Source organism: Cygnus olor, chromosome 6 (genome assembly GCF_009769625.2).
Source record: "Cygnus olor isolate bCygOlo1 chromosome 6, bCygOlo1.pri.v2, whole genome shotgun sequence".
NCBI lineage: Eukaryota > Metazoa > Chordata > Aves > Anseriformes > Anatidae > Cygnus > Cygnus olor.
The window spans coordinates 5,563,268-5,590,637 of NC_049174.1; the positions used below are offsets into that span (position 1 = coordinate 5,563,268).

General features: G+C 36.1%; 1 long non-coding RNA gene across 2 annotated transcripts in view; it reads left to right on the forward strand.

Annotated features, from left to right (window-relative positions):
* The window catches only part of LOC121072597, a 144,338-nt gene that overhangs the window by 19,625 nt on the left and 97,343 nt on the right, over positions 1 to 27,370 (forward strand). For both annotated transcript variants that reach the window (XR_005821335.1, XR_005821336.1), the window contains exon 2: positions 1,720 to 1,792. This is a non-coding gene — a long non-coding RNA (uncharacterized LOC121072597). The remainder of the gene's footprint in view (positions 1 to 1,719; positions 1,793 to 27,370) is intronic.

Genomic DNA, 27,370 nt, shown 5'->3' on the forward strand with positions numbered 1-27,370 from the left:
AGTAGGTTTGAGCTGGTGTTTGTCTTATCTTTGTCTTATCGTTCATGTCAGAAGTTTCCAAGTATATTGTGTATGTGTTTATTAACTCAGATTTTGGCTGGTAGAACTTTACTTAAGCTTTCTATATATTCTTTGTAATGGAGATGATTTCTTTTTACCCTTACATTATACTCTTACTATGTATCTAATATGGTTCTTATTGTGAATTTTTTCATATATTGCTGCTGCTTTAAAACTGTTGGAAATTTAAGTAATTTTCATCTAAGTCTTTAAGTGTTCATTCTTGCCAGGTGCTTGTATTAAAAATTAAATGAAAACAAACAAAAAAAAAACACAGAAACCACAGCAAACACCAGAAAGTTATCAGAACTACTGACCTTCTGTTTCACTGTATCATCAGTCATGTTTTCAAGATTTATAGTTTCTGCTGTGCTTTGCTACTTGAACTTTTTTTTTCTTCTTGGTTATTTTGATATATTTGGTACAAAAGTGTGATGCTAAGGTGAATGCCTGTTGGAAAGGGATGGGAACATAGACAATTGGTGTCAATAGCAAAGGACTGGGAACCCATATAAACATTGAGAAGACCAAAACTATTTTTCCTACTTGGAATGCAAATTTTCCTTGCTTGCTTAAAGAGATACTCATGTTACCTAGCCTTTTCAGTATAGCACTATCAAAAAGTGAGCAGAAAGCTCTTAGGTAAATGTTCTAAAATATGACCGAAGACATAATACTAGCTAGTAGTAATTCTCTAATTGGGTCAGCATTCTCTTCTTCTTTTGGCATCTGCTAAAAGCAAAAAGACAGTTATTTTATGCAAGTAGTGAGATATTTGTGGTCTGTTAATATAGCAACAGATTGAGCATTAAAATTAGCTGTGTTCCTTACATGACTAAATTTAGGTAAGGTTTGATTTCTTTAATAGAGTAAATGGAGAGTGGGGAGGGAGATTGGGTAATATCAGATTGAAATGTCTATGTGTATATAGGGCATATATGAGAATTATTTTCTTGCTCCCTCTCAAAAGGATAAGTATGTACCACATACCTGCATGCTACGCACTCACGATGTACAAAAGTCCAGACAAATGCAAACAAGGTTTTACACAACAATTTACACCACAAGGTAACACATGAAGATGAACTCCAGGTGAATTACATCTCCAGCACTTAGCAACTAAGACTGCTGAATATGCTACTGGAGAAATAATTTTATTCCTGTTGTGGTATAACCCAGCTGGCATCTAAGCACTACACAGCTGTTTGCTCTCCCCCACAGTGGGATGGGGAAGAGAACTGGGGGGGAAAAAAAGGTGAAAGCTTGTGGGTTGAGATAAAGACAGTTTATTAGGACAGAAAAGAACTGCTAATATTGCTAGTGCTGGCTTACTTGGTCCTAAGTTAGCTGGCTCATGGGGAAGAGCTGTATCTGAATTGCAGTGGGAGTCACGGGAAAGTTGTAGGGTGGTAAATGCTTTTTTACAGTAATGATTTCTTCAGTGTTTGTAGGATCTGCGAGGCTTATGTTGTCAGACCCATTAAACTGATAGCCCTCTCTGGTTGGAACCGTTAGACTCTGAGAGTCCCAGATGACAAATGAGAGAGGTCACTGTACTGGCCGAGTACTAATAATGTTACCTGCTTCAGGCTTGTAGGGGAGAATTGCAGGAACCAGAAAGTTAAAGCATGCTAGTATTCCTATTTCTGTCCATTGCAGGTGTTTTTGCAGACTTGACAGCCCTTTAAAAAAGCCAGAAAGCTGATTTGCACCCATCTCCCCCAACAACCTGGTAAGTGTATGTGGTTGTGTTTTATTATAAAATAAGATTTCATTATTTGCCTTACTAATTATTTAGCCAGGAAAAGAACCATCCTTAATAGATAAATTTTGTTGCTAATATAATTGTTCTTCTAAAGGAATTTGTCTGATAAATTATCTTTGTAACTTTCATCTAATAAAGATGTAATGATGAAATTGAATGTAGTAATCTGAGAGGAGGAAGACAATTTGCCTAATGTGGTCCTTTTAAAATGATTCTTGGACTTGTTGGCAATGGCATTTTGAGTATTTCCTAGGTAAAATGTGTGGTAGTAGGGTGACAGCATGGCATAGTATGTAGTAGTGTTACAAACAAAAAACATTTTTTAAATTGAAGCAGAGACTGGAAATAATACAAACATGCTGAAATATCAAAGTTTGTCATTTATCTGACTGCTATGGAGAAAAGCACCTAACATCCCATAATAGTGTTGTTAGTGGCAGCTTTGTATAGAGTTTCTACAGGGAAAATTACCTGTAATATTCAATATTGGACTAGAACTTTGTCACCTAAATCAGTTAGAAGTTTGCTTTGTCTGTCTCTGTGGTAACAGGAGTTTGCTGTGGCTGTTCCCCTGCAAAGAAACCTGGTACTGGTGAAAATTTGGTAAAATAAAGTAAAAAAAGAGTATGTTGTTCTGGTTCAAGAGAAGCAGGTGCGGGGAAATGAAATAAGCTTCATACAGTCCTTTTGAAAAATGTCTTCTACTGGTAGTGCAAATGCTTTTACCTTGAGGTATGACCATTGCCATGAGCAGTTTTCTGAAACATTTCTTATGTGAGGTGCCTAGTGTCACTGGCAGTGGAAATAAAATGTGTTTTTAAATATTATTAAAATAGAAATTGCTAGAATAATTCTTTGAAAACATCTTTATCCATCCACCATAATTTTCTAATTTTACCAGTCAGATGTATTATATTCCTTTATGTTCTTAGTCTTTTTATTAATGCTGAAAAAGCATTTGAAAGCTTTCTGTATTGTTCAATAATTGTTAGTATTCTTCAAATGTCACAGTCTGTGCAAGAAGCAAGGAAAGGAATAGCTTAACTGTAGATAACTGGTCTAATACCTGGCAACATATTTTTCTCATTCGGTGTGTCCTTCACATACTTTGCTCATTTTTGTTCGTCTTATGCTGCTGAGTTGTGAAGCTTCTGTAGGAGATGGTGTTCAGCTACTGTGGTCATGCTCCCTTTTTTGTTTGTTTGTTTTTTGTTTTGTTTAAAGTAACCTGGTTGCATAGTATCGGAGCAATTTTATCCTAGTATTTGGGACTTCTTTTTAAAATACGTCAGATACTAAGTTGTGTGTCAGCCACAGGAAAATGAGTGACTTTGCAATTGAGTGTTAAATGGTGTTTGTGTGGAGGAGAATTTCTGCTCTTTCTACTCAAACATTTTTTTTCTTTTTCTTTTTCTTTTTCTTTTTCTTTTTCTTTTTCTTTTTCTTTTTCTTTTTCTTTTTCTTTTTCTTTTTCTTTTTCTTTTTCTTTTTCTTTTTCTTTTTCTTTTTCTTTTTTTTGGGGGGGGGGGTGGGAAGGGGTGTGTGTGTGGTGTCTTTCTTACCAGTATTCTATTTTTTTTTCCTAAACTTGTTTTCTAAATTGAGATTTAAAATAAAGTTGACTCTTCTGAAGTTAAATGAGAGTTAATGCCATAATAGAGATAATTAGTACAATGGAAGCTGCTTTTCTTGATGAGTTGAGTGTTTGTTTTCATAAAAACATATCATTCATAAAGAAGTGAGGTAATATCTAACATAATGTAGCTGTCTGTTCCCAGAGCTCTGAGTACATAATCTCTAAATGGCAACAAAATCAATCAATACCACGTAAGAGTATGCTGGAAAAAAAAATAAAAATGAAGCTAAGAAGTACAAAAATAACTGCAATAAAAGTATCTGCAACTCACACATAATCAATGCACACAAATTGTTTAGCACTTCAGACATTTCTTCTGGAGGTGTACAGTTGGTGTCTAGGTTATTTGACTGATGCTGCAAAAGTCTTTGGTGGTCTTGAGAATGTCTCCAGCATGCCCTAAAAGTGGATTTGGAACACATTTGGACTCCGGTTTCCTGATCTGTTAGCAGCTTGATACTTTACAGGTTAGTTTGTGGCTCAGATCTGCAGTAAGCTGTGCCTGCGTGTGTGTACGTACCTGTATTCTACCATGAAACTGTGTTGCTCTAAGCTATAATTGTACTGCTGTGAGCAGGCAGACTGGTTAATGTTGCTGGCCATCAATTTTCTAGATATGGTCCCTCCATCCTACCTTCTAGTTCTGCTCCAAAAGGTCTTGTCTGAGGGGAGTTTCTGCATTGAGTTTTTGCTAATTGGTGACTTAACTTTTCACTAGGGTTCATCTCAGCTTTTTTTTTTTTTTCTGTCTTGACCTACAAGGCTGTATGGATTTTGATATTTATATGTATATATAAAATGTATATGTATACAGTGTGTATATATACATTTCTCTTGCAAATCATATTGCAGTTAATTTGGTTGCATTAAACATATGGATTAAGGTTTCCAGGTGTCTTTGTTTCATCTTTTCTTGCATGAAGATAATTCTCAGAAAATTGCTCTCTCTGGGCCACATCAAAGAAAAAGCTCTATACTTAAAAAGAGAAATAGGGACTACTTGCCAAAGATACAGCCTGCAATCTATCAGCTAAACATCTCTTTCTAATGAATTTTCACAGTGCTTCTATGCCAGTGTTAAAGTTAATGACATAATTATCTACTATCAAATAAATATGAGTATTCTAAGTGGCTGCTAAAGTGTTTTGTCTTACAATTTTTTAAATGTTGATAACACTTGAGTGTCAAATAATGTTGCTGAGTATATGCTTGCTACCATGATATAGCTGTTGGAGAAAGTAATTCTCTAATATAGGAGATAACAATGATTATGATCTAATATGGAGAAATTATCTGTGAAAAGCTATTAAAGGCAGAGCTGCTTTTCATTTTCTTGCAATTACCTTTTTAGGACACAACTTTCTGTTCATCCTCATGGTAACAAAAATAGGTTATATTAAAAACTGTTCATAATATTATGTCTAAAGCTGTTAAAATATTAAACTGATAACCTTTGTAGACTCACAGTTGCCCATTTTTTCTTTATGATTATTTCAAGTTCTTTTTCCTTCCATCAGCCTATGTAGAGGCTCTTTGACAAGGTGGTCACTTTGTCACAGCAGTGAAATACCTGTGCAAATCTACCTTAACTGGATGTATTTGTATAATTGTGGCTTTCTAAAAGTTAGTCAATAGACCTCCATAGTTTGTATTGGAATGTTTTGACACAGCCTTTGAAAGTATGGCAAACTTAGTGACAAATGATGGAAAGGGCAGTGATAACCTGAGCCCTGCTTTGCAACACTTATGCCAGGCTAGTTTGCTGGAATATTTTAGTCATAATAACGTACTGTGGTTATTTTTAACACAAACATCTTGTCAGATAAAGACAGATTCAAGATGACTAAATTTAGGTTAAAAATCCTGCAATTCATTCATCTCAATTCTGATATTTAACTTAAAGCATTTGAGACCTTCCAGTGGGTAGGATGCTAAGCACTCTGTCTCAGTAAAATGAACTTCTGATGGTAATAAAAACAAAATGGAATTCAGATCATCTCCATTTGAGAGTGGTGGAGTTGAATATCTCTTTTGGATGTTAGTGTGACTTTGAAAAATGATAGTCTAGTGGGAATTTCCAGTCTGTGGCTTGTGGACTGTTAACAGGACAATCAGTGGCCATCACAATTGACTATCTGTATTAAATTACCACTGAATGATGTAACGAATGAAATTTTGTTAGCCTGAACATTAGTTGTGAAGATGCCCTATTTGTTATCTAATAAGAAGAAATTGAAACCTGAGCCAAGTCCTTAGAGAATATCTGAAGGCTGCAAAAAGACAGCAATTTGGTTTTCAAGCAGAAAAGCTCTTTCCTGTTACCAGCAGCGAGGCTGCTAGACCAACAAAAATTGCAGCAGGACAGTCATATGTAGTGAAAGAGGGAAATGTTGTAGAATTTGCTACAGAACTCATATGTTTTGATGCTTTTTCCCACTATTTTAAGGATTTATTTTCTGGTAAGCACGTTACAGAGCCTACTGTTAAGTAAAACAATTGCAAATGGATCTTTTAGCTTTTTAGAATTGCAACCTAAGGAAAATTTCAGCAATCAATTGCTACACCCATCAAAAGAGGTTAAAAGACAAGAGAATCAATGACTGGGTACAATTACTGTCCGTGTTTTAGAATAAAACATGCTGCTGTTCGCCTATTTCTCCACTTACTTTAAATGGGCAATGTTGTTTGTCTGGCGTATAGATTCATCAGACTATACCATACTAATATGTGATTTTAAACTGGAATTTTCCTGCATCCAAGGTATTTATTAGGCTATTCAGAAACCTCTGCTAGTCTTTGAAGCAGTGGGGTGTAGCTGCAGCGTGAGTTCTGGGTTCTGGTGGCCTACCTGCTGGGTGGCTTGGGTCTGGTTTTAAGGGGTGCAGGAGTGATGGACTTGAGTGCCTGTTTTCCCTATCTGTATTTGGGGGCTGGGGAGGGTAACTTTTGTTGTAAACAATTTACTTTGTTCAACATAACTAAATCACTAAGTGTCAAAGAGAATTGACCAAAGAAAAAATACTTGATGAACAAGGATTAATATTTGATTCATTTTTAAATATACCAATACATGACGTAGCTTAGATGCAAACTATCTCAGATGATATAGTGGTGTGACAGGACAGGTGATTTGTCAGAATAGACAAAACCAGTCACATCGGCCTCATCCTTCATCCGTATTCCAATATGACAGCCTTTTATTTACTTATAATTAGACCATTCAGTCCCTTCCACGGCATGCTTTAGTGTATTCAAATCTTAGTTAATTAAACAACTTACAGGAGGGGAAAAAAAAAAGTGTGTAAATCTGGAACAAATTAATCTGACCTATAATGAGAGAGGTCAAATAAAGTGCTTTGCGTGTTAAAGGTAAATAGTGACCATAGACAATCTGTTACTCTAGTTTGGTGGTGAAGATTTCTGAGAATGACATAACTTCAAAATGCATTTATTGTACCTGGGGAGACTAAAGAATGTGTACATCAGTGGAGTAGTGGTACCTGACTCTTTGTGTGGTCATTGTCCACGTGGAAAAACATGAATTGGAAACTTAAAAAAAACAAACTATTTTAGCATATGTAACAACAACAACAACAACAAAAAAAAATATATATGTATATACACACACACATAACTTGACATGTCTTGGAGATTTTAGTCATGCTGACAGTAAGAGGCATGAACTCCATAATGAAGTTGTCTAGTATTTTGGAAGTTCTTAAAAGAAATACATTAAACTGTTTGTGCATCACATTTCTGCTGATAGCAAATCGATGCCATCAGAGAACTTGGGGTTTTAAATTAACCAATATAATTGCAGCCTCCCTGTTGAAGTGGAATGGTGTTTACAGCAGTAACAATTTATATAAGAAGTGTAATAAGTGAGATACGTTTGTTAGCATCTTATGTCAATGGACAGTAGGCTGTAGTTGCATGGTTACGTTAGGTATTTCATTTATTCTGATGGCATTAGTTTCACGTGTGCTGCTCAGATTTAATTTATATTCCCTATTCATAAGATTTAAAAACAAACAAACAAAAACTGTAATAGCTGTGAAGAAAAGAGAATATGTTGTTTGAACTCAATGAGAAATACTTTGGCTATTATCCCTATAACATCTACATCAGAAAACCTACTCTAAACGTGTTCATGTATGATATCTTGGAGCAGGTACCTAAGATCTTTCTAAGCACAACAGTTCTACCAAAGGAACAGTTCTACCAACAGTTCTACCAAAGGAATCCAAAGGAACTAGCAATAGAGCCATGCCTATTTCTTATGTCGATTCATATGCAACAGTGGTGGTGTAGATGCATTTCTGGCTTCCCTTTTCTTTACTGTACTTCTGTTCTCCCTTCTGTCTTCCTAGAAGTAAAGTTCATTTTGACGATAAACGGAATGTATGATATGCTCTCAAAATCAACACAGATTTTCTACATACACTGAGCCTCTTTACTATTGAAGCCTTTTGACAACATCAGAAGTACAAATAACACCAGTAAAATGTGACACAAGGCATATGTTCAGATGTGTTCTTTGTCTTGGAAAATGTTAAGCACAGGTTGAGGTAGAAGAGATGGAGAGGTTTCACTTAATTAAACTGACTGTGAATATGGACCAGTTTGTGTCCTCTCCCCATTTTTTCCTCATACCCATTGCAAAGCAAACGGAGCATCTAAGAATGGAATGCTCAGCCATATTTTCTTCATATTCTTTTAGCCTGTTCTCATAAAAGCAAAGGGTTGATAACTCAGGTAAAGCTATCATAGAGCTACTTTGAATGCTTACCATAAGCTATAGCCACATTTTGGCTTACACCTATAAATATTGTCTATGAAAGTTATCCAAATCCTGATTATCGTTACAACTTAGCAAATTAGACATAATGATACTAATCCTTGTTTGTGGTTGCAAAATTTAATTTGGACTGGTTTTCTGGTGTTGTTGAGACAGATATTCCCAAACTATGAAATCATTTACAATATGAAAATAAGTCAAAAAACAAAGAAAAAAGCAGCCCACCGCTACAATTCTCTGCTTGAAACTCACAAAATAGTTTTCCTGACTCCTTGTTCAAGTGCTTAGTTCAAGGCAAATGTTTGTGCCCTTGTGGTTGTGAATGGCTTATCAATAACTTGACTGATATGCAGGCTCGAACAAGGTAAGTATGTATATACAGCAGGACCTTGGTGATAGCGTTAATTTGCTGTAAGTGGTTTCAGTTCCTGAGGGTTCCCTGCTCTTGACAGAATAGCTCTGGCTGCAACAGTATGAATGCATCTAAAACTTGTACGTGCCACTAAGGCCACAGCAGAAGCACAAAATAAAGCAGGTAGCATAAAGTACGTCATGGGGGAGTAGCGCTGTGTCCTCAATTCTAGAAGGCAAGGAGAAAGGGGAAGGCATGAAATGAGGCAGAAGAAGGGACTGATGTATACTGGTCATGAGTGGGAAAGGCTGGGAGCATGAGAGCAGGCCTTCTGCTTCAAGGAGGTGGTATATGTGCTTGCAAGGTGTAGGCATTGAGGTCAGGTGCCTGCATTGTCCAGGATCTGTCGTGGTACTGCTATTGTTGGTGCTGGCAACTTCACCGGGATCTGAGCAAATCTGATGCCAAGAAAACCAGTAAAACCTTCTGAACTTCTAATTGAACAATGGGTTAGCCTAAAATGATTTATTTTATATTTCTTAAGATCCTGTTAAAAGTACAAAAAATCTCAGAATACCTATGGAAAATATGTAGTTCCTCAGACCAGATTAAAAAAATGCTTTTCAAACTTTTTTTTTTTTGGTGAACTGAGGACACCAAAACTGAAAAATCATTGTGCTGAAATTCTAAAGGCATTTGTCTCTGCATAATTAGTCAATCTCACTAGGAAAGCCCTTCAGAAGTTGTGTATTCTTCCCTCTTCCACCTTTTTCATTTTTTAAAAATGTACTAACATGGTTACACCTTTGTTTCCAGAATTCATACCATGCGTCTTAGTGGAGAAGCAATTATAAACAAAAGCAAGTGACACAAGAGAATCTTCGGCTATTGCAGCACCAAAACTAGCTAGTCAATAGACCTGAAGACAGTGTGGGTGTTGGCAGGACTGACATCCAATAGTTCGGTTTAAATGCAATGTAATTAAAGCAAGCCTTCATCCCACCTAAAAAGACTAAAGGAATTAATGTTTAGTGGTGGTGTGCTTTTCTAGATCCAAATTTCAATAAGTTTCCAGCACTGCTAACCCATGTTCAGTTAAGTAATTAAAGGAAAAGAATACTGCAGTGGATAGACCCTGGAAGATGGTTTTCTTTTAGTATATTCCTTGCATTTCCCATGAGACAGATTACAGATGATGATACTAGGAGTAGTTGTGTACTTTACATGGTATCAGTTGTAACAATTTTTTCAGATTCCATGGTTTTGTCAGGAATGGTAATCCCAGAGTTTTGACCTTTTCTACTTATGTTCCATTGGTAAAATTTAATATAAATTTAGATTCCAGCAGAGTTGATGATACCAAATTTGTACTTCAATGTATTGTCTGACTAAGTATATAACCTGTGCAGAGAACTCTAAGAAGCCCCGGTCTCTAAGTGGTATATTAAGTTTTGCCTTAGGAATTGTCAGTCTGCTACTTGAATAGCTGACAGTTCTTAAAATTATTATCCATAATAATACAAAAGTGATCTGTAGCACAGATAAGATCCTCTGATATTATGTGGTAAAGGAAAATACTACTTTACTGTGTTCGAGATCATTTGATATGAGAATAAGAGAGCTCTCACCTCTATAATGCTAATTTATAGTCATCTGTGAAAAAATAGAAAGTCATCACGGACATTAAGTGTAGCATATGGTTCTCTACAATAAAATTCATGTTGTGCTCTACCCTTTAGCCTCCACCATATGGTTTTGATGTAATTTGTAGCTATTTGTTATACCAGATGAGTTTTTTTAAAAAAAACTTACATAGTTATTTACTACTGAAAGTCCACAAAAACTACTGTGCTTCCTCCTACACTGTCATTTATCAACTCGTAAATCAAACTTGTTGATCAATTGTATTTCACTCAGTCTACAGAACATCTTCAATAGATTTTGGATTTACATGGTAGCTAATAAAGGGTTCAGTTAAGTGTTCTATTTTAACTGTAAGAACAACTGTATTCCTTCCGAAGATATGCTCCTTTACTTGAAAATCCCTACTTATCTTGGTTATTTATGGAGAAATTTATATCCTGGAGCAATGTGGACAGACTATCAAAAAGCAATACTAGAGCAAATAGGCATATAGTTGAACTAATAAGTGTGAATGTGATGTAGGAAATCTTGGGTATGATGATTCTGAGAGATTAAAGGATAACTTTTAATGTGTAGTGTTTCTGTTTGGTAGTACTACTACTTAATATTTTATAGATGAACCATATGGATGTTGTGTGTAAATATGTATGTGTCTCTTCTCAGAGTTGAAGCATCAGAGATGTCTCTCTAAGTCTTTGAATGTAGTTCATATAATATTTATACATTTTACCTGATCTTTATTTGAAAGCATGGGTTCAAGTGAATCATTCAGTTCTGCAATGCAAGAGGTGGTATTTGAATATTGGTTAAGACTTGCCTTATGTAGGCCAAAATGGGATTTGATCGGTCCAACCAAACTTATGTTTACAAAATATAGCAATTAAAGTTTATTTTTTTCCTCTCAGCAAGGGGTGCTGTTACTGACACCTTCTCCACTCTTTAGAGAATGTGCATATTCATGAATGCTCTGTTTTTCTGGATTTAAATTCATTTTGCTTTTCTCTTGGTGAAAGATTAAAGTGGGAATGTATCCTGGTGTATTGAGTTTTACTTGGAGAGAACTTGTGGAAGAATAACACTGGAAAAAATGCTTTTCATGAGTATGTAAAAATTAGGATGTTTTCTTAAAGTGTATGTGAAGATATGAATAGTTTGACTTGGTCAAGATACTTTTGAAAACCTCACATGGTTGTGGTTTCTGAGGTTCTTTTTCTCACTCCTGCTGCACCAGAGATGCTGTGAGAATCAGTTTTCTTATAGCACTAATGTGGAAAACAAAAAGTGAATAAGCTTGAGGGGAAAACAGAACCCTTATAGAATAAGCAAAGCAATGATACATGAGTCCTGACAGTTGTATCCTAAATCACCTCGCTCCTTCAAGCTGCTAGAATACTGAGCCGCGGATGCACTGCTGGCTGCCACGCTACAAGGTCTTTGTACTTTGCAGGCATGGATTTTTCACAAGGCTTGAAGGATTCCCTGTCCCTAAAACCTCTGTCCATGTGACCAAACTTTGGATTTGACCAGCAAGTTCAGCATGTAGTGGGGAGACAGATGGACAGATAGCACAAGTGTTTCCTTAGGAAAAGGGGCTGAACAGTAAGCAGCTGATAACTGTTGAGAAACAAACACTGAAATTGGAGGAAGTCTAGCTGCTGCAAATGGCTGCACATTTTCAGGGAGACTTTTGAGTCTTTACCTTGGTTAAGTCATGGGACAATTCAGTGATGTTATAAAATATCTGTACTGCTGATTGTCTCCTATATGTATTGCTCTTGCAGAGCCTGATGAGATTGTACGGTACGTGGTGCGTGGTGATCTTGGCAATTACTTAATTTCAAGATGGCTGTACATCAATATTTATTAGATTTTCATCAGTTTGCAAGATGTACAATTAATTCAATATACTCTTTTATAGCAACTCAGTATGACAAATGACCTAAAATGCAGACCTTTTGCAGAAAGACTTGCTGAATCCAGAGTTTTATCCTCTTATTAGGTAAGCAGATTGTTATTGGGCCTTCTAAATGTCTGTAATTTCTAGGGATAGTGCAAGATGGTGCAATAGCTCTTCTTCTCACTGTGAAGCAAATGGGTCAAAACTATGTATATATGGAACTGGAAATCTTAAATACATGCATTCTAGTTTTACTATAACTTTAATGGAGTTTAATAACCCCCAAAACTGCCTTATGAACTAGAAAGATTTGCTCTACTGTCTATAACAGTAAGTGCATTCTGAAAGTGTTTATATGGCTTGATGCATCTTGTTACTTCAGGTATCTTGTATTCAGGGTATTTTATTTTGTGTAAATGTGTATGGAGGTGCTTTTAGATGAATAAGTTTGTGTAAACTAAAAAGAGAAAAATCTTGATCCAGTGTAAATCTGTTTGTGTTGCTAGCTGCTTCTACTGAGCTGCACAACTACATACAGCATACTGCTGGCCACATCTTCTTCCATGTATGCCAGGGAGATGATAAGTAATTACATTATCCCAGGTCCACCTTGTTTCACAGGATTAGTTTACTATGGTTTTGGTCATCTTGTTTTAGCATTTCTGTACACATTGGGAGCTGACTTCATATTTAAAACAAGAATGTTAATGGCCACTTCTAACTGCACGGCTGTTGTAGATTTGAAGTTCAGTGCAGCGCCTTGAGCAGATGTCCAGAGCACTGAGCATTGAAGGTTGCGGTCCTAAGGCCAGCAATGATATCTTGGGTGCCTGCAGCCAAATGACATCTTTATACTTCGTATATGGGTTTATAAAATGTGATTGAGCAATGTCTTGTTCTATTTAATGCACTTGACAGATAATTTGTTGAGTACATCTGGATATGTTATATCATTTGGGGAATTTTAAAATAGATCTGGTGGGATTTCAGCAATAAGCATAATGGATGGAGGGGAAAAGTGCTTTCTCTGAAGAAATTCAAAACCACACTGGAGGTTCTTGAGTTTGATAGAAAAGTGACACTAGTCAGCAAAACAATCATGTTAGTCTCACAGCCCGTATGTTTATATCAAACCACCAGTTGTGTAGTGGCAGGGGTCTTGGAATTAAGTGAACTTTAAGGTCTCTTCCAACCCCAAACATTGTATGAATCTATTGCTATGCAGGAAGTAGAATATTGAGAATATTCTGGAAAGAAATTTGTGGCAAAAGTCTTAAAATAGTTTAATACCCAGTCATTCTCCACATGCAATGAATGACTCTCTTTGAAAATATTTGTCTATTAAATGCTGGGCAGGTATTTGGGTGAATACAGAATTCAAAGCAACCAGATGGTTTGAAACAGGTCGTACTAACAAAGAATAGCTGACTTAAAAGATTTAAAAGTCCTGCAACAGTATAAGCATCCACACTGTGGGAGCTCCAGTGGGTAAGCACTTGGCATAAGTAGAAACAGTGAAAACTTCATTTAGAACCTTTAATGAGACTGAAGATAGTATGATTTTTTTGGGGCTATGTTTGTAGGTGAACATGTCTAAAAATGCAAAGAGGTGAATAAAATTAAGTGGTGGAGTGGGATTGTGTAGTGGGTGGGTGCTGTGTTTTTTGGGGGGACGAAGGGGAAATAATACACAAATACCACAGTTACCCTTATATTTGAATAAACATGGTGTTTAGGCGTGGTTTTCCTTCACTAACTTGACCAATAAAATAGTCACTGTAGTGTAATGCAATGCTCCATTCCTAACTAAACTATTTTGCTGTTTTGTCATTGCAATGATATTTTCGTTCTCAACATTGCAAGAAGGAAAAAATATAGAGGCAAAGAAAGGTTTTCAAAATTAATAATCTAAGGCTTCCTTTATGTAAAGTGTATGTTTTCATATCGCACAGTTTTACTTCATTTTTGTACTGCTCTTTTCCATTGATACTGTAATTGTCCTGTAACATTATATGATACTGAAATATTACATGTAAGACTATTTGCAGTGACAGTCGAAAAACTCTGTGGTGAGCAAAATAAAGGTCTGGATGTATATTTTAGCAATTTTATTTTGTGGAGTTTCAGAGAAATTTTTGGTGTCTTTTTTTTTTTTTTTTTTGAGCTTTGGCTTGAAGGCAAAAATATCTGGATTTATTTACAAGACTTGATCAATAACTTCAAAACATGCATCTACTTTATTAACACGACCTACGGAAAATTGCCCAATCTCTTTGTGCATCAGTTGAACGTGGGGTGTAATAAACCACAGAAATGTAAAAATTTTTTTTTTTTAGTTAATTTTATTACTTTGGAATAAAAGCGGGAAATAGCAAAGGTTACATTTTCTTTGTTATCAATTAAGAATTAAATTAATCTCTGTAAACCCCACTTTTAATTTTTGGCTCTGGTCCTTTCTTTTGCAGTAACTGCAGTCATTTGAAGTAATTTGTCTATCAAAGCATTCTTCTGGCTTCTGACAAATCGCATCAAATGATTCCTCCAGGGAAATAGAGCCTTGAGTCGTGGTGTAAAGTTCATTTTTTTCTGTCAAACATGTAACCTGCCTGAATTGAAAGACTTGTGTGCTTTCATTGCAGCAGAAATAAGCTGAGAGAAACTGTATGGTCCAGCCAAATCAAACTGAAGGCATTACAAGCTAGTAGTCTGTGTGTTATGGCAAGAAATTGCTTTTTCAGTCATGTTACAAAACTAGAAGTGCTTTAAAATTACAATTTGAATAACTGTTAAAAACAATGCAAATACTCTAAGATGACTCTCCACCCCATTTTGGCATCTCTCACCTTTGGTATACCCTGTCTATTTTGAATTTAAATGACTTTAAAAAGAAGCAATATTAGGAATAGGAATGAGACAACTTATACAGGGATAGGATGGAAACAGTCTAAGCTTACAGTTATCCAAACAAAATCACTACTGACTTAAAGCCCTGCCTTTTGCTAGCAGCTACCATAGATAACATGAAAAATATTACATGATTAAAGCTGTTATTTCACTGTAAAGTTGGTATAGCACAATTTTCAGTTGCAACCTTAATCAGTGCATGACATTTACTCAGAATGAGCTATTATTCTAACAGTTTCACTGCCAAATCTAATTAGGCTGTTTTGTGTAGCTTATAGGCACATTTAATGGATTAGAGGTCTGTGCTTTTCTGCAGTATGTTTTTAAGGGAATCTATACCAGTTAAGTCATTGCTTTTCCCAAAACTTCCTTTTATACATAATTGAAGCATGGCGTCCTGGCTTTTAAGAACTGTTAAAATAACTATAAATTGTATAAGCTTTGGTACATAGTCAATATAGAAGAGGTCATCTGTGGTTAGTCCTGTAGAATCCACTGTGTAACCAGTGGTGAAATATGAGGAAACAAATAGGGAGAAAGGTATGACACAGGTGGTTTATGCTGAGAATAGTGTGTCAAACCCAAGTCAGAGAAAAATTCTAGAGTATGATATAGAAGAGGGTCATATCTATATCCTGGCAGTTGTCAGTCATTGTGATTAGATGTGTCTTGGCAGCCATGTAAAGCAATACATGTTGTTTTGGGGAAGATACCTTTCTTTGGATTTTTTATTTTTTATTTTTTTGATATAAGGAAGAAGTTTGCTCTTCCTGTTTGCAGACAGTGGTTTGTATGTATGTGACATATTGGAACAACAAGATCAATCTGTGACCCTGGCAGGAACCAAAGATGCAGACAGAGCTTGACAGAATGATACACTTCAGTGCTTTATCTGCTGTGTTCTTACAGAATATACTTTGCCTTGAAACAGTGGTTAGACAGTAGAATGATTTCATATTTATGTTCTCTATAATGCATGCAGAAGAGAAAAAGCCTTACAGGCGTGTAAGAGACTTATTAAAAGAAGTGTTTGATTAGGTTGCTAACCTTTAAGGTCTGCTATATCAGACAATGTAACCACTATTTAGTCTGATGCTCATCAGACATGAGTGAAAGACATACCTTTCATGGTTTATATCTGTCTGGACTATAAAAAGAGAATGTACTCTTGCCCCCAGATTGTCAAAAAAGTGGTTGAGGTTGGACAGGACCTTTGGGGACTGTCTGGTCAAACCAAATCATCTCAGAGCAGGTTACTTAAGGCCATGTCCAGTTAGACATCCTTGGAAATATTTAAAACCTACCTGGGCATTCTGCTTTTATGTTTTACTATTTTCAGCTTTAAAATAAAAGTTTAAATGCAATTTCTGGTATTACAATTTGTTCTCTTGCCTTTCACTCATTGCCACTGGGGAAGGGAAAGTATGCTTCCATGTTCTGTCCCCATCAAGCACACGTGAAAAGTGTGCTTCTCTTTTCTATGCTGAACAGTCCCACTGATCTCAGGCCATCTGTATCTCATATACTCCAATCCCTTAACCATCTTCATGGCTGTTCACTGACCTTACTCCGGTGTGTCCTTTCCTCTCCCATAGTGGAGGGCTCAGACCTGGAGGCAGGCATGTGCTACCACGACTGACAGAGGGGAATCACCACCTCCCTAGACCTGGTGGTGATACTTGTTGGAATGAAACCCTAGACAGTTTTTTGCATTCTTTGTTATAATGGCCCATTGCTGACTTTGTGTCCACCAGGACCCCAGGGTGTTTATGCAAAGCTGACTTCAAGCCAGCAGCTCCAGCAGGTGCTGGTGTATGGGGTTGTTCTTCCTCCAGTACAAGGCTTTGTCTTTACCATTGTGGAACTTCGTGATTTTCCTGTCTGCCCCCTTCTCCAGCTTGCTGAGGTTGTTCTTCAGGACAGCACAACCAATGGAGCTACCAACTGGCTGAGGTTACACACTCACTGTTGAAGTCTTTAATGACGATGAACAATATTGTCCTCTGCATTGATCCCTAGGGTACCCCACTAATGACTGGCCCCAATTCGGCTTGATGTCACTGATCACAGCCCTTTGAATCTGGCAGTTTAGCTAGTTTTCTATCCAGTTTAGCTAGTTTAAACTTCATCAATTTGTCTGTGATGATCTTTACATGTTTGCCTTCATTTTGCCTTCATTATGCTAGCAATAGAGACTTTGTTAACTAACTTACTGCCAGCTTCAGATTATAGAGTTTGAAATTCATTTTTAACTTTTAGCAAGTAGGGATATGTGACACTGTGTAACACTGTGTTTCTTCAGGCCCTCTGGAAAGGAATTTAATGCTTTACATGAGGAGTGTGAACTTTGTCAACTTCTTGAACGTTTTCAAGTAATTTAAACACATCCATGCTGACTTGTATTTTCAAAAATCACGCTTCAAATGTACTAAGAGAAGCAAAAGTTGGGGATCAATAGCAGTGAAATAATTCTAATAATTCTTATTTATCAGCAAAGCTAGGGGCTGAGTAATAACACTAATGTGTAGTGAAAAACCTCAGTTCTTAAAATACTAGAAAATGTTGAGAAGTTGACTGTCCTGAGATCTCTTTCTTGAATGCAGAAGACAGACCTCTAATAGTCTTCAGTTTATGTAGAGGATGCAGTATTTAAATTAAGCTGGAAATCACCTGCTAAGCGTTAACATTCTCATTCAAAAATAAAACTTTTACCTCATAATGATTTCAAAATGCAACTGCAAAGCAAAATAGTTGTAGTGGGAAGGTGGAAGGCTGGGAAATAGAGGCACAATTTTTTGAATCCTTGATTTCTTTAATTTTTTATGCTGTTTTATTTAATTACTAAGTATTGATCGGTATCTCTGTGGCCATTCTGCAGACTGAAGTACAGTGTCTTCCCATTTAACACAGTGGTGGGATTTTCTAGGGAGAGGAAATTGTTAGAGAAAGTTGAAGTTCTCTGCTTGAGAATGTGGTGGGCTTGGGTAGTTGAAAGCTACGTGAGAACTGTGAATGCTATTGAAAAGTGTATGTTACTCATGTCTGAGGCTGGAACTGAAAATGGATTGAGGAAGGCATGAAGATGCAGTGCATTGTAGTTATTTCACGAAAGAGTGAAAGTAGGAAAGACTAAAATCAGGAAGATTGTATGGAGGAAGGAAGGGGGTAAACTAAGGCAAATGGCTATATTTGTATTGGTGTTCTAGGTCTTTGCCATTCTGAGGGAGTTGCTAGCAGAATAAGTGGATTTTTGAGTTCCTGTGCTTAGATTGTTTGCAAGTTACTTAGGTTGTGATTTAGTAATAGAGCTGATAAGATGAACCTGCACTTTTCCTTGGAAGAAGTGCTGCTCTTAAGTGAATGTTGTCATCTGCCCATAATATTGGCCTTTTTAGCTGCAACTGTCTTTTATCTATAGAGACTGTATTAGAAACTTTTCCAACTCTTTTAGGTCTTTTTTTCCTAGTAGAAAAGAGTAAAAGAAGAAAACAGAAGGCAGATGATTTATTTTCAAGACATTAAAATACTCAGTCTAAAGCACATAACCATGAATTTGCTGTCTCAGTCTTTTTACTTTGAATCATTGCTTTTGATTTTTGTTGCTCGCTCCCCCTTTGATACAACTGAGAAACACAAACAGTTGATCTTTGCAAATAAACAATTTTCCATGTCTTTGTAAGATTACATGCCGAGTGATCTTGCACATACAGGGCTGTTTTTCTGCTTCCTTGCTTAAAAGTTAAAATTCTTGTAGGAATATTCTTTGCCTTAGAGGTTTTGGAGTCAAGGATCTTTGCAAAGTTCTTTTTGGGAAGCATTGATAATGAAAGTATAAAACTAAACATATTATTTTCCATGTGTCCTGCAGTATCTTTGTAACCCCTAATTGCATGACTGGCATTAAAATTACTTTTCAAGCCAAGAGTTGTGCCTTTCCTGAATACAGTCGTGCCTTCAGAGTCCATAAATCTAGCCATTATACCTAGGTACTAAAAAGACTATCGTTCCTCGATGTCTACCTTAATTAACTTTTACTGTTAGATGATTTCCAAGTTTAAGAGTAGAAGAAAAACTTAAGGCTTTCCATAAGAAAATGTTTATCATGAGTCTACGTTTCAAAAAAGATTCAAGTAAATATGAAGCTTTGTTTGTAATCTCATATGACAACAATGAAACAGATGAAAGACCCTCTTTCTCATGCTCATGAATACGTGGTTACATTGATGTGAATTCAAATCATATTATTTGGGCAAAGGAAGACATATCATAACTGGAAAATTAGACAGATACAGTAGATTCATCATTTCTCAAACTAGAAATCTGTTAAATCAATTTTTGAGTATCTTCTTTTTTTTCCATTTTTTCCCCCATTTTTAAATGTTATCGGTGCCGTGTTTACTTAGATTTGGCATCTAACTCTGTTAGGATGAATGATTCATATGAAATGAAGGTTCCTTAAGTCACAGAATGGTTAAGGTTAGAAGGGACCTCTGGAGGTCATCTGGACCGACCTCTCTGCTGAAGCTGGGCCACCTACAGCTACTTGCCCAGGTCCGTGTCCAGAGAGGGATACTCTGCAACCTCTTCCAGTGAAACAGATCTGACCAAAGAGAAGACTACTAATTCTGTTTATAATACCATTATCTAATAGTGATCTGAACTTAAATAGATGGGATCAAAAGACTACTCTGTTACACCTTGTTTATTTAAACAGGTCTTTGTCTGCTTTTGTGCATGGCATTAGGGCAGAGGAACACTCAGGATAAAGCCATTGAATTTGTAATGACTCCACAATGTTTTGATTTGCTGAACATAATTGCATGCTTACTATTCATAAAATGTAAGGTCAAGGCATAAATGAATATCTGAAGTGTCAGAGTTTTGTGCAGTAATTAGTGGCATTTAGCGAAGTTCAGCTGACAGTCTTCTGAAAATTCTGTACTGTACCAACAGGCCATTTATTTGATGGTATCTTAACATATAAGTTAAAATAAATAAATAAATGTTGCATTAAATAAGAATGATTAATTAGTAGTAATAAACTGGAGAAAAACCTTACTATTAATATACCTAAGACAAGATGCTGTAGAGATTCAGCTTCACAGCTAGGTCATTTCCTTTCAAGTAGCATGAATGTAGCTGACAAATACAGAATGACAATCTGCACGTTTTTTTAACCTATTTGTAATGAAGATAAATTGTGTATTTCAGTAAAACATCAAATTTTAAACACTTTGAGACTTGGTTCAACATTAAATTTTTTAGCTGATTTATATTGGGGAGGCATTGTACATTCATAATGCAAAATTTCATAAATGTCCTTCAAAACTTGGAAAAACAAACACTAAATTTGTTATACATAGTTATTTGCAAACTATGCAGAGAATGTACAGTACCCCCCCACGCACTTTTTTTTTTTCTCATAAGAATGCTAAGTTTAGGTTTATTGGCATATTCTGTGACATGATCAAGAAAAATATAAAAAGTAATTAGTACCAAGCTCAAAGTTAACATTCAGGAAGTCATATGCTCCTTTTTGACAATGTATTGAGTAGGCACCATCCTAGAAGTGTTGTTTTTCTTTTCAATTTTATAGTTGCCCAAGCTTTCAGTGGGTTAAAACATATAGAAGAGTTTTGGTTAATTTGTGAGACTTGTGAAGTGTAGAAGTGCCTAGGTATTATTGCTGTTGGGTATGAAACAGTGAAAACTTTGGATGTCTGCTTCCATTTTCATTACCTTTTGAAGGTTTTGCAGGTATAGAAAAGTCACAGCTTATCTGAACCATCACAAACATAGGTAGAGAGCTAGGGTTTCTTAACCGACTTAACCAACCAATCAGAACAGTGTTGCATTTTAATGTATTTTCTGTGTACCTGTATGAATACTAAAATATGTGGTTTTTTTGGGGGGGAAATAGAAATTACTGTAATGAGTGTTAGAAGACTAACGAATCACATCAGTTTAAAACTTGAAAAACAGTTTTTACCAGATGTATTCATTCATTATTAACACTTGGTCCTAACGGTTAGTTCTTAGTTATGATCATTATCTTTCGCTATATACAAATGCATGTATATGTGTAGACAAACAAAGCTGTAGCCCTTTAACATTCATGTCCTGTACAAGCTATGAGTATACAATCCCATGGAGCAGAACTTGTAACCTCAGCACTGAAGGTTTTGGTCCGTGATGGTTCTTGGTTTCTGAGGCGAAGGTGATGAAGCTTGAGAGTGATTTGATGAGGAAGTGGAGATTAAACAGGTTTGTCTTCTGCAACTTTCTTTGCCAGTGCATAAATACTTCATGTCTTTGCCCCTCTCCCAAGAGAATGGGAGTTCAGCTATTCCTACTGATGCTTATCATGAGAATAAGCATGATGCAGAACAAGAAAATGTTTGAGAGTTCTTAATGCAGTCTGAAATAATTCTGAAAGGTGTTTTCTAATCTAAGAGTTGAAACGCTGGGGTTTTGCTCAATGAACACTTAGTGCTTGTAGCTATATTGCCACCAAATACAGTGTGATCCTGGCATGCAGGCCAGCAGGTTTCCAGTCTGTGCTTTGCATCAGTGCTATAGGCAGACGGGTAACATCAGATGTTAGTGTCTAGCAATAAATATGTACAGAATTCCTGAAGTAATAGGAATGTCTTTACTTCATGTTACTTGCTTTCAGTATTTACACTTCTCTCTTATATGAGAGGTTTTTTTTTTGTTTATTTGTTTTTATTTTAAACCTGAAATTGAGATTCCTCTTTGAAATGAAATGTATTTTCAGAGGCTGCAATGAATGATACCCACTGATAACTGAATGTTATCGCGTGCTGCTGCTTTTAACTGGGGTAGCGGCAGCTAAAATTGAATATTTGTTATGATGGGTAATGGCTAGTACCATGAGAAGTACTGCTGAGCTTTCAGTAAAGGAAGAGTTCCTTTCCAAAATTCCTAATCCAAGCCTTAAAGGCCTCATGGTTATTTACATGTAGATATGAACAAATTTTACTTTGACTACAAAAATTATGATGCTAATCAACAGTAACCTATATATACAATAGGAAACGATCAACCCATTTTATACAACTGTACAAAAGTCAGAACTTGGCAGTTTGAGCTAGCTGGAGGATGAGGGCCTCTAATATATCATCCCTTCAACACATTTGACAAGGTATTTTGTAGCTCTCAGGGAAAATTGGCTTGAGGTGTTCATAAAATACAAATAAATATACAATACAATAAAATACAAAATACATGTCTGTTATTATAATCTGTATGCACATGTAGCCTGTTGTACTTAATGTTGGTGGATGCTGCCTTGCAGTTACTCCCCAGTGCACCCCTCTGCTGAGACCGAAGCTTAAAGAGAATATTCCAGCAGTTCAGTGGTCCCCTGCCAGCTCATTAATTTAGGGAGCACACTTCCTGAGCTCATTGTAGGCAAGATAATTTTCTTGTCACTACCAGGACTAACCAAGTAACCATCTAGGTATTGGTCTGTTTGTATCTTTGACAGTTCAGTTTGTCAAATTGCAGGCTTGTTCAGATTTCATTTAAGATGGTCTTGGAGACAAGGAGGTAATGATGTTTAGTTAACTTAATCCTATCAGTGATGGCAGATAGAAACTTTGCAGTAGTGTTTTTCCCAGTCTGAGAATGGATAAAAGCTTCTGAACAGTAAATGAAAGGCAGTAATAAAAAGACTCCGTATGCTGGAGTGCCTCACATCAAGAATAGCTGATAAAATATTGAACAATTTATCTTCTGTATGTCTCTGGAGTGCAGTGTTGGAGATGCTGTACCATGACTGACAACTTGGAAGGCCTCTTGGTAAATGGTACAAAGAATATGCTGGGTAAGGTATGATTTTTGTCTCTTGGAAAAAGAAACTTAATAAGAGTAATGATTTATTTATTTTGGTGGAACTGTCATCTCTCTGACCTTGGTGCATTTTGCATTGAGCTGAATGATTTTGAGGGAGAGCTGGAGCTGACTGCTGTATATCAGCTTAGAAATAAACCTCTGATCATTTGTTCTAGCTACATCCATGCCCCTGCAAAGGCTGGAAAGTAAGGGAAGCAGGAGTTTCTGAATATATATGAAACTACATACATGTATGTCTACATGTTTTTAAGACAGACATAAAGATGTTAGTAAATCTCTTGTTAAATTAGAGCGCTTTTAAATAATGCATGTCTTCTCTGGCATGTTGTAATTTTGGTAGAAGAATGATAATAGTCCTAAATACAATAGTGGAATTACAAGTAATATGCAAGAAAACAATGAGAAACTATACTATGTCTCTAGAATCAAAAACAAAGCAAAAGTGTTATTCAAATCAGCTGCTAAATAGATGAGATTTTTAAGTTTGAAATATGTATTACAGAAATACTTAACTGTCTTTGGAAGGAAAAAAAAAGTAACTCTAAAAGTGAGGTGCAGGCCACAGCTAAGACAAATCATTAAATTTTGGCATTGATTTTAATAGGGCAAGTTAAATGAAATCAGAAGAAAATCAATGTGTATTTCATATATGTCTGTGAATATATATGTGTATATATAACCGTATGTATATATGGCTTTTAAAGGTATAAAACAGCAGGTAGGGCTGTGAAGGACAGTGAACAGGGGCAGGCAATGGGAGCAGAGACTGTGGGAGCATCTCTCCAAATTGGAATGTGGGTGAATCCATCAGGATGTCCCATGACACTTGCATGTGTTCCGGACAGTTGTTGATTAAGTGGAGACATGATTTGTGATTAAATTCTTATAGTTTTATATATTTCAGAAGAGCAGCAGTTGAATGACAGACCCCCAAAATAGTCTTTGGGATCAGGGTGGGTAGTAATAGACAGCACTAAACAATACTGACCCTGTGTTTTGGAGGTAAACAAACAAAACAATCCCATGGATTTTGACCTCAGTGAAAAACTGTAAGCAGTAATTAGTTACTGATGTTTTGAAAGTGGATAGTAATAGTTTATTAATAAATGCTTTGGAGTAAAGAATTCGAACTGGAAACACTGCTAAATTTTCAATCTAATGTGAAATAATTACTTTAAAAATTGTTTACTTGTAAAGAGAGTTCAATGAGCTTTGTCAACTGTCATTGGCTTCACCTGAGCACTGGATTTTCCTGTATAAACTTTATCATAAGGCTGATGACTAAATCTAGGACTTGATCAGTTTTACCCCATCTATCATTAGCGAGGTGTCTCTGAACTGCTCTGTTATGGCATTGGGTTGGAAAAATAGAGAATGTAGAGAATATAGGGCTAATTTAAATAACTGCACTAAAAAAAGTATCCTTTTGCATTAATAGCTGGTTTAGTTGTTTTAATGGCTCTTACACAATGATGCTAAAACATATTTGCTTTTTTTTTGCTCATAGATAAAATACTTTTTCACCTAAGTACCCTGCCCACAAGCATATAGACTGGTATTCAATTACTGCTGTAGTTATGCGGTACTAGAACATCGAGTGTTTTATAGCCTACACAAAAATGTCAGAGGGAACTGGAAAAATACAGAAGTAACTTAAAAATAGCAGTGACTCATTAAAAAGATTAGAGCTGTTGATCTCCAGAATTACAGAGTTTTAAAATAAAATATGAATGGTTAAGGTATAAATTTAAGTTTAAAAAGGACAAATCAGGATGCAATAACTACTTTTATTGATTCAGAAAAATAGAGATTTATAACTGAGAAAATTGGAAGCAATTTAAAAAACTGTGATTTCAGCATACTAAGCAACAGTTTATAAATACTTAAGTAATTTCCAAAAAAAAATTCAAGTGTGTTTCAGTCCTGCTTTTAAAGCATTGGAGGAAACTTCTGTAGTCTCAGGATAGGTCTTTGTCTCATGTGGCAGAAGCATATGATGCTTTCATACATAAATAACATGTCATAGTTTCAGCTGTCCTTTGAAGTAGGCTTGCAACAACTCAGGTATGTCAGAATGTGTTTTAGTACTTTCAGTTCAACTGACAGGCTTGCTTTTACAGCTCACAAGAAAATGTTGAATGAAGGATGTGCTGGTTCCTTGTTGACTTAGTAGCACTGAGAGGATTGAGTGCAAAAGCATGTGTTGATAAAATAAAAAATAACGTATCGATATAGTGAACACACAAAATCTTAATTCTGTTGCTTCTCAGTGTCTCTCATAAAGAATGTTAAATGTGTCTTTTGATAGAACTTTAATTTTTAGAGTACAGTAGTGCTTTCTGAATGTGATCTTTACAGCCCCAAACTCAGTGGATTGCTTGAGTCCTGTCACTTATTTCAGGGTCCCCATTAGTGCTGGTCAGTATATAACATGCTGTTTCAGTCCCGTATGACCACCAGCTAGAACAGGTAGGCTTACAGCTACAGTGACACCCACAGGTATCAGCTTTGATTCCTCAGACTAAGGTTGAAAAAATTTGAAGTGACAAACACTTATGGTGCTTTTCTGATAACAGACTTCTTAAAGTTTACTAAAATCATAAGGAATTATTCATTTATGTTGGTGTTCTTAAATCTGCATATGAGTTACTTCTAGCTGCTGGGAGCAAATACAGTCTGTTTGCTGTCTGTACTAACTTCCTTTTTTCCTAACTATGCTATTTCATTCACTATCTAAATATTAGTTGTCTTCCTTCTAATCTTCACTTGGTATTAAGCTCAAATGAAGAAAGGTTATTTGAATAAAAGAGAATATTGACATGAAAATACTAAAGCACAATGAATGCATCCCTTTCTTATCCCGAAAAGGAGAGTTTTACTATTACTAAAATCAATAATTTACTGGACTCTTATTTGATAATGTTTGCCTTTCTGTATAGTTTTAAATACATGTGCTGAATACATAGTGTGTAGTCATTACTGATGACCTTTTCTAAAAGTTTCATTTTCCCATTGGCTTTTCTGGGCTTTACTTTTTCCCTATTTCTATATCTGAGTAGTTGCATACTATCGTTGGGGACAAATTGTAAGGATCACGAGTAAAAATGTAGGGGGAAAATATACAAGTTGCACCTATTAGAGTTTTATTCATCCGGCAGTTTATATGATTATAGTATTATGCCCAGACTTGTGATCCACTTGACTCACAGGGCTCCCTGCCTTTGAAAAGGAAATGATCAGTTGGATTTTCCTTTTATCTTGACTTAAGCTGCTCTGTGATGTTCTGCACAAAACAATCTTCTTATGAACCTTCCTGAAAAGTCCAGTGAATCAGAGACGCCCACAATTTGATAGCTTTATTTTCTTGTTCTATTAATTCCCCCCTGTGAGTCATTATAGGACTCTAAATGCCTATGGAACAATTTCTTATTTAACGCTAGCTATCATCATTTAACTGGCACTGGCACCCTTTTGACTTCGGTTCTTTGATGTTTTCGATTGTCTCGGCATATTGCTCCAAATCCACAGTGCCTGTTGTGTGCAGTCTCTGATGGTGCTTGCTACAGTGGTTCAAAGATGGCTTTATATGGTGGGTGTGGATGGCAGTGAAAGATAAGTGCTGCAAGTCTGTCCCATACCTCTACAAAGACGAGAGAATATTCTGCATGGTTTTGGAGAGCTCCCAGTTTTATGTAGCCTGAGTGATGCCCAGATTAATAAAATAGCTTGGGAACATGAGGCAGTGGAATGTGACATCTAACCAAGTTGCCAACCATTTTTTTCCAAGTCTCCATTGTCTAGGATAACGAACTGGAAGGTACCCCCAAGTAATAGGAAAATAATGGGTAATTGAAGTGCTGTAAGAACTGGTACAGAGAGATAGGAGTGATATAAGAGTTTGCAAGGATGAGATAGTCCAAGGACCAATACAGTAATATTTTCATGGTGTCACATCATTGTGACACTTCATATGTCTGTTGTTCTGCATGCGAGGTAGGCCAGGGGATCTCTCAGGGTAATTCTGAGGGGTCTGTACTGTTATGGGAGATAAAGACTGTTAAGGGGATTCCACACCCACTGCTGTTTTATGTCCTCAGTCATCAAAAGCACACTTCAATTTCTATTTCTTTTACCAGTGGCAGCATTTCTGGCTCTAGGTAAGGTCTTTATAACAAAGGACAAAAAGAGCTGTAGACCAAGTTGCAAAAATGTATTGCCTATATGGAGAACACCTGCTTCATGTCTTATTTAATATTAAATATGCCATTTCTAAAATATGTTTTACTATCAAAGTAGGTTTTGGGGCTTTTTGTTTTGCAGGCTAAAATTTTGGAAAACTACTTTTTGTAATAGATTGTTTGAAAGAAAAAGAAATATTGATATTTTTTAACAATCCAAATGAGCTCAGTGCTGAAAGTACTTCTAAGGAGAAGACT